Source organism: Passer domesticus, chromosome 3 (assembly GCF_036417665.1).
Source record: "Passer domesticus isolate bPasDom1 chromosome 3, bPasDom1.hap1, whole genome shotgun sequence".
Lineage (NCBI taxonomy): Eukaryota > Metazoa > Chordata > Aves > Passeriformes > Passeridae > Passer > Passer domesticus.
In genome coordinates, this window is record NC_087476.1 from 5,527,625 (window position 1) to 5,536,451 (window position 8,827).

Genomic DNA, 8,827 nt, shown 5'->3' on the forward strand with positions numbered 1-8,827 from the left:
TACAGTTTTTTTAAGCCTGTCACTTGTCTTTATGGAGTTGAAAGCACTAAGGAAGCACACTGGGAATTGTATTCATTACACAAACCAGCCTGGCTAAAATCAGAATCTTATTGACATGTCTTCACTTGGGTGAGCCATATGGAAACTGTGGGTTTGGTGACAACCATTGCACAAGTACAAAACTATTTACTTCTGGAATAATAGTCACGGGTCAGGTCATCTGTGACCAGGAAAGATGAATTGGAAATCAGGATGGTGCAGAGAAGGGCACTGGGATCATCTAAGGAACGTGGAACTTCATACAGGGGAGGAGATGCTTGTTTTAAGTATCAGAACAGAAGCTGAAAGTTGATATGACTATTTAAACTACAGGACAATTTTGGCATGAGGACAAATGGGTACAAACTGTCCATGAATAAATTTCAGATGGACATTAGAAAAGAGTTTCAAACTGTCAGAAGAGTGAGGGTTTGAAGCAGCCTTCCCATAGGAGTAGTTATGGCATGAAACCTAACCCCTTTTATGAAGGAACACACCAAATTTATGAACAGATTGTGTTACATGGGAGGCTGAGGTAGCATGTGGCTGAATTGGTTGATCCGCAAGGCTCCATTCAGGCTACCTCTGAAAAATTTTGGAATTCAATTTTTAAATGCCCTTTATACTTATACTTTAAATGCCCTATATTACAGTATGTAATACTGACTGTAGAAATACTTTCACTTTGCAGCTAGAGCCCTCTATTGTGTTACTTCTACCTTGGACAAATAAAGGAAGTAATTGGAATACCACAGGAAAAGCTGATTTTGTGACATTACAGACATTAAAACAGAAAGATAAGGTAAAAGCAATCAGTCCATGTGCATTCATGGGGTGATTAACACCCTCTGTAAGATTTTGGTATTAGACCCTCAGGAACACCTATTTTTTTTTTTTTTAATACCTGGACCCTGAGCAATGTGTGCCAGATTCATATTATACACAGGGAATGAGCACAAGAATTAATGCACAATTCAAAGCATGTCAGTGGCAGGCAAAGCAGCACAGAGGAGAAATAGTCTAGTTTCAGAAATGAAGGCATTATATCTGCATTAGCCCAGGACAGGTGTCTAGAATTAGTCATTCTGGAATGGGACCCAGTTCATTTAGATCCCAGTTCTGTGACAGATGACAAACCAGTCCATATATTTTCCAGAACTGCTCATTATACAGCCCATAAATTCATGAAATGCACCTTTATATAATCAGAAACTTTTCTGGACTCTTATATGTACCACTCAAATTCTGTTGTGATCCAAGTTCAAGGCTTTCCTAAGGCTATGTGACTTTGTTTTTACCAAAGTTTTCTCAAGAGGGCTTTAGAGTCAGAGGTAACAAAGATGAGGTAGTGTCTTCCTCCTAAGAATCTAGAAGCTGCAGTTTTATAATCAGCTCTTTCTCTGTGGTTATGCTATGCACACCCCTTGGAGGAAGGTACTGGAATTTTTCAGCAGAAAACACACAGACTGATCAGACAGAATTTTGGATTCCCAGGTCCTACAGGTTCCTGGATCTGAGCTTCTGTCTTTACGTAGCTCAGCAGCTCTCTCCACAACTGAGAATCATCCATGGTTTAGACAGCCCCTGCAAAAAAAAAAAAAAAAAAAAAAATTGTTTTCAGGCTACTTAGGGACCCCAGTTCAAAGCAACAGCATGTCCTGGGCCTGTGCAACAAGAAAACTGACAACTGTTAGAAATAAAAAGAAAGGATGATGATCTAATTCAAAAGCATGAATGTACAAAATAGAATGGAAAAGACCATTCAGATCAGATTTGGCCTTTGGTCATTGCCCTCCAGTTTTCCTCTGACAGCTTTGCTGCCTGAGCATTCTTCAGGAACAAGATTCAGGAAGCAGCATAGTCAAACTGGGTTGTTCCATAAAAAACTTTTCCTTTTTAATCTGTCTCTTTTGCCACTTTGGTCTCCTCCAGATTGTGGTGTAAGGCTTCTATTTATTTCATTAAGATGTTCACCACCGTTGATCATACACAGCTATATCCACTGGCTGGCAACATGCTAAGGACCATCTTAAAATTGTGAAGAACCCAGAACCCATCATGTCACTTCTCATCTGCCTCCAAAAATTCCATCCATTTTGTCAGACATGACTTTCTGTTGCAGAAACTCTCCCAATTCCTTTATATCAACTTATATTTTTCCAGATGTTTTGTGATCTCATCCTCTGCTAATGTCTCCAAGACCTTGCCTACTGTCAAAATCTAACTTTATTGCAAGCCTGCAACTCCTTTATTTCATCTTAGTCCTCTTCTTTAGGAATGGGTTTTCACATTTGCATTGTTCTTGTCCCTTAGTACTCATCCCTGTTACAATAAGCTCTTAAGTTTTCTTTAGCTAACCAGTATCCTCTTCCATCATCTCTTTCATGAGATTCAGGTGTGACCAGCTGAGCCCAACAGCTGTCTCCTATTCCTGGTGATTTTTTTCTTTTTTTTTTTTTTCTCCTAAAGATGGATCCTCAGATTGCTTTGGCTTTCAGAATCTTTTGTTTTAATTTCTGGCACTGTATTTTGTTTCTTCCTGGAGACCTACTTATCATTGATGGTAGAGGACTAAGGCTGAAGTAATGATGATACATTAGCTAAAACAATCCACAGACTGACCATTGTTTATAGAGCTTTTTATGTCCAGACAAGACTGGTAGTGATAAAAGATAATGAATATCAGGTGTCTTCCTATTGCTTTATGTGCCAGTGGAAAACTGCTCAGTTTACTGAAATTTTTATCTGGAATATCAGATGTGGCAGATTGTTCTGTGGTCATGTGTGCTGGCAGAATGTGTTCATGTGGATGAGATGGTCACAACTAAGGATGCAATGGCTGAAAATCAGCTAATTTTTCCACCATGAATGTGTCCAGACCCACGAGGAAAGGGAATAACAGATTTGCACTAAGACATCCCCTCTTCTCATCATGGAGGTGAAAAGATTTGGGCCAGTCCTGACCTAGAGGAGTGATTTGAGTCCAGGTGCCTTGCAGTCCTCTAACATCCCCCAAAAGATGTCACTCACTTTGGAAGCCTCTTGCAGAATATAAAAATAGTCAAACCCAAGGGGATACACAACAACTTCAAAAATGCTTAACATTTAACAAATTGTATTGCCCATTTGTAATTCATCCTATCAAATTTTGTGGACAAGATGTATTTCCATTTTAATATTATGTGCAGTTTTAAGAAACATAGTTACAGTTACATAAAACTTATTTTTCTTTTCTTAACAGAGAAAAAATTTCTCATTTTAAAGCCAAAAACTGACAGTCTACTTGTTGAGTAGCCTTATAATTCTTCAAATCAGGCAAGGACCCCTTTTCATCAGGCCAAACAGAGGCTTTGTGATTTGAAAATGGTTTGACTGGATGCAGGGATCATTGTCTAAACAGGAATCAAGGAACTGCACAAAGGTCTTGTTTTCTCTCTACCTTTTCCTTAACTAACTGTAGGGCTTAGTTTATCATAGGCTTATCATAGTTTAGCATCTTTCCTGTGGTTGCAAAGATGAGCAAGTTAAAGGTAGAGAGATTGCCTTACAATGAGGGAGCATAAATATTTTTAATATTCAAGCACTCGATTTATTTAAGAAAACCTGAATTCCTCCCTCCAAGATTTTAGTCACAAATGGTGGTTACCACTCTCTTTGTCTTTGCTCTGTTCTCTCAGCAGAAGAGGCTTTTTGGTGATTGGGGTCACATGGAGTCTGATGGTGCAGATTCAAGTCTACTTAGCAGTAGACTTTGACAATTCACAGGGGCTGAGATCCTGCCCCAAAGGACTTAGGGATCACAGCTCTCAGAGATGTAGGACTATGTTTCATTCATTGCTGCTCTGCTTTGTAGAAAATTTCCACAAGGACTTGCACAAGGACTTTTTGTTTCTTTGTTTGCACTCCTCCTCTCCACCCAACAAGCATGAGGTTCCTAATATAACTTTGAGGTTCCTAATATAGCTTTGACTCAGCTTCCTATTCCACCTGAAAAGTGGGGATAATGGCACTGTCCTCCTTAACTGGTGTGATTTAATACAAATGCACTGAGGGCTTTCAGCTGCCACTTAAGATAATGGAAGTTGATGGCAATTTGGTAGCAATAGACATAAATAACCAGTAGATGGGACCTCACAGGCTTTGAGATTTTAGTAAATTATTTGAACAGTTTAGATTATTCTACCACTCAAATGAGTGACAGAGTTTCCTTGGTTGGCAGCAGGATAAGAATTGTGTAACAGATAAGTGTCCTTGAATAAGAGCCCCATGTATCTACAAGCATTAGTCATTTTTAGCACAGGAGTTATACAGAGAGTTGAAACTGGTGATAACTTCCCTTCTTGCTGAGTTTGTGCAAACATTTCCTGAGGCTTTCAGTTTTACCACAATAGAAGGCTTTTAAAGCTTGAATGGGGATAACTTGAGTTATTAGCATTGGTCCCCCAGCCCAACCACAAGCATGTCTGAGCAGCTCTTGCTGATAACACACTGCAACAACTACATTTTCCTCACACATACCCATAAAATAAGCTGATACTCGTGATCACCACCACGTAGGAAATCACTGGTTTGATGGGACTGCTGCCCCCAAATAACCTTTCAGCTTCTTCCCTCCATTTTTAGCCTGACCATTTCAACACATGGTGCAAGAAATTTCTCAGCAAAACCACAGGTTAACAGGTATTAACCACTTTTTTAGCAGGTATTGAGGGCACCTGAGGCCAGTGGAGTCAGTGGGTCTCTGTGATGACTGAAGCAGCAGGTTTGGTGCTCTGTGGCTGCACTTCAGGTGGGAGGGTTTCCTCACACTTGTGGCATGCACGAGTGGCTCTGGAAGCCATCCCACTGCTTTCACCCTGGCTTTCAGCATCCATAGCCAGAGGGACCCCACAAGTACAGGAGAGCAGGCTGTAAAACAGAGACTTCATTTCCTTCCACCTGTGAGCAGAGCAATGCCCCATCCCAGCTGAAGGCCAGCAGCATGTTCATAACTCAGTGACCTCTCTATTTCCTTGCCTGATACTGACTCTCCTCCAGTTTCTCTCAGTGGCCAGCCATGGCATTCTCCTCCCATATGTACACAGACCATCAGGAAATGCTGACTTCTCCCTGCTAACCCCCTTCCTAGCCCAGCAATTCCCTTTTCATTATTCAGTTATCCCCCCATCACTTTTCCTGTACAAATTCCTCCACCTGAGCTTTCATCTGCTCACATATCATGACAGGAAAGGTGTCAATGAAGGTTTGGCAGATTTCTCCTTTTAGGCTTGAGCCAAGCACAGAAATTTGTTCAAGGAGCCAGCCCAGGTTTGCTAAGGCCACCACACATTTATATGCACCTCTGTGTCCATGCAGCAGAGGACACCAAAGGACAGGTTGCAGCCACAAATGTCACCCATTATTTGTCATTCCTTTCCCACAGAGGTTTCCACATATAATTCCAGGCTTCACAGAATCCTTAAGGGTGGAAAAGACCTCTAAAATACTGGAGTTCAACCATTAACCACGTCCCCAAGTGCCACATCCACCCACCTTTTGAACACCTTCATTGATGGTGATTCCAGCAGTTCCCTGGGCAGCCCATTCCAAAGACTGGCCAGTCTTTCAGTGAAGAATTTTTCTCCTAATATCTAATCTAAACCTCTCCTGGTGCAGCTGGGAAAGCTGTCTTTCAATTTAACTGAGAAGGCTGAGAAGGGTTTCATATTTGAATATTTTTTCTTTTATTTTTTTCTCATTCTGCTCTGAAGAAAGAGAAAAAAATTAATATTTTTTTCAATCACTTTCTTCTTAAAAATATTTATTTTTCCCAAATAGATGCTCTAAAAATCATCATTATGGTGAGCATTTCTTTCTGTCCTAAAAAATTATGGATAATGTTTCATTTGCAAAAACATCTACAGTACTGCTATAAAAACAGTGGGAGTAACAGGAACAACTGAACATGTTTGCTTAAATCTCAGCAAGACACAGCATCCATAATGCAAAAAAGCAAGGGTAAAGGTACCTGCCACTGTAATGTTTAACTTTAAGAATGAAACCACTTGAAAATGAGGAGGTCAGGAGATTTTTAAGAAATAAAAAGGCACAGCTAAAAGGCTCAAATGACAGCAGTTGCTATGGAGACCTTTAAAAATGAGGTACTGTAATGATTTACAATATTGATCAACTAAAATTCTCCTTAAAATTTCCTCTGATTTTATCTCGTTTTAAAAGATCAGGAGGTTTTTGGGTATTTTTTTTTCTTTTTTTTTTTTATTTTATAAAAGGGAGGAAAAAGAGAAGAGCATACTATATTAGGTTAAATATTAATATATTAATAAAGCAGGACAAGAAATAATTTGAGGAAAACTCTGCCAAAACCAATAAAAACACCTTAAAATGGTCTAAATACTTTTATTTGAAAACTATCCTATCAGAGAGCTCAAAGGAATAACAATTGATTCAAAGAAAAGACAGTTCTCAGACAAGACACAGCAGAAAAGCTCAACACTTCTTTGTCAAGAAGCAGTGAAAGGTTCTTGCAACAAAATGTTCCTCTGTGTTGGATTAAGCTCAAGGACTGTGTCAAGATGAAGTGTCATTAGCAGAAATTTTAGAACAAGCCAATAAAATTTAGCAGTAAGAAATGGCCAAGATCAGATGTCATTCACTCATGAATTCTGAAGAAATTCACGTGCAAAACACAAAACTTATTAATTGTGATATGGGATCCAACATTTACATAGGACCCTGTGCTAGAGAAGAAGACTACAGCAGCCATAAAGATATCTCCAAAAGCTCCAAGCATCATCTTGGGAATGCCAAATAATATTCCAACTTCTCTTTAATGCACCTTGGTAGACCTTGTATTAAATTTCCCTGGAAACATTCAAGGTCAGGTTGGACAGGGCTCTGAAGAACCTGATGTCGTGGAAGGTGTTCCTGTTCACCACAGGGCTTTGGACTGGGTGACCTTTAAAGGTCCCTTCCAACCCAAATCATTTTGTGATTCCATGAGATAGCAGAGTTAGTAGACACTAAATCTGATAAAAGGAACACAGCACCATGTTTCTCAAAAGTCAGGAGTCATAAATTTATTAGAAACCTCTGAGGGAATAAAAGGAGATGTAGAGTTGGGAAGCCAGTCGGACCACTCAGATTTTTTGAAAGTTGTCAAAAAAACCCCAGAGCAAAGTATTTTTAAGAAATTAGGCTATAAAAAATATCTTGACACAGACTAATGGCTGAAAAGTTGAAAATCAGTTTGGTGGAATATTTTTGTTTGCTTGCTTGCTTTTTTCTTTCTTTTCTTTCTTTTTTTTTTTTTTTAACAGGGAAGGAATTTTTTCATGTGGTCGAAATGAGAAGGCATCTGAATCTTGTTGCTTGTTTTCCCACTCCCTCAGCACCAGATTTTGCTTAAACTTCTCTGTGCCTTAGTTTCAGAGTACAAAATGGAGACAACATGTCTTCGCTTTCCTTGGGGCTCCTTATCTCATTGCTCTGTTCAAAGCTGTTGTAAATCTGAATATTAAAAGTGCAAAGAATTACAGTTCATTAATGTTAGCTAATACTGCCTTCACCGCACATAACAATTTGACTTTGGAAAGTCAAGTCTACATAAAAAAGAGAAACCCTTCTTTGTACTTGGTGTGGATGGATTATGATCATTCTAGGACTCTAGTTATGTTTGTTGGCATAAACTTAGACAAGTTTCAAACAGCCAAAGTAAAAATAAATCTTATTATTGTACATTTATACTAAGCGGGGTTCACAGTTTCCTCTTTATTTTTTTTAGATTGCTATTTTGATTTTTTCCCCTGAAAAACAAATACTGGAATATAATGTTATTTTAACTTTGAAATTTATGGTCTTCCTGACAACAGGTAGTCACAGTTGCATTCTTGCAAAAGAAAACAAAATTAAAAATATAGACACAGGAAATAAAATTAATTTTAAAATATATGAAAACATTTATTCTGTGCATCAGCCCAAGTGAACAGACAAGTCTCTGACTGATACCCACCACAGACTGCAGTTTCTTGAATTGATTGATTAATAGGACAGAAATGAGGAGGTGTGAATTTATTTTGGACTTCAACTGGGTTGAACAAGGTTTGGCACAGTTCAGCTGGACTTAATCTGCATTTTAAAGTCTATGAACAGTGACCACCTACTGGCACCCTTCAATGTGTTAGGTCCCATAGAAAGGAAACATTTTGCACCAGACTTCATTTCAGCTAATGTTCCTGGATTTATAAAGGTACTAAAAAGGCAACAGCAATCTGATTTCAAACTAACAAAATACTCCTTTTCCCTTAGCGGGATCGAAACTCAACAGAAGACCCAGGGAAGGAGGAGGAGGGTAGGTGGGATTGGAGAAACAATTTCTCATTGTTTGGAGGTAGATTGTTCTTTTGAGGGCAACATTACCCTGAAAATAAAATTAAATTCCTTTCGGTGTTTTCACCATTAAGCATCAAGATTTTCATTTAACTGCATGAAAGGTAGTAAAGAAGTAATAAATAACAGTTCAAATGGGAAAAAGCTGCAGAGGAGAAAAAAAATGCTGAAATGCTGAGAATTTTATCTGAGCTAAAAAAAATGGAAGCAGAAAGATCTCACTGTATTTTGCAGAAAGGATAATTAAAAACAAAGCCGTCTTTTAAGGCAGAGCACACATTCTCCACCATCTCCTTTTTTCTGGCAAAGCCAAGAAACACCCTCTGAAGTAAAATAACCATAACAAGAAAAGGCATCTTCTTGAAGAAATTTTGACTCATAGTTTACTGCTTTATAAGCAGTT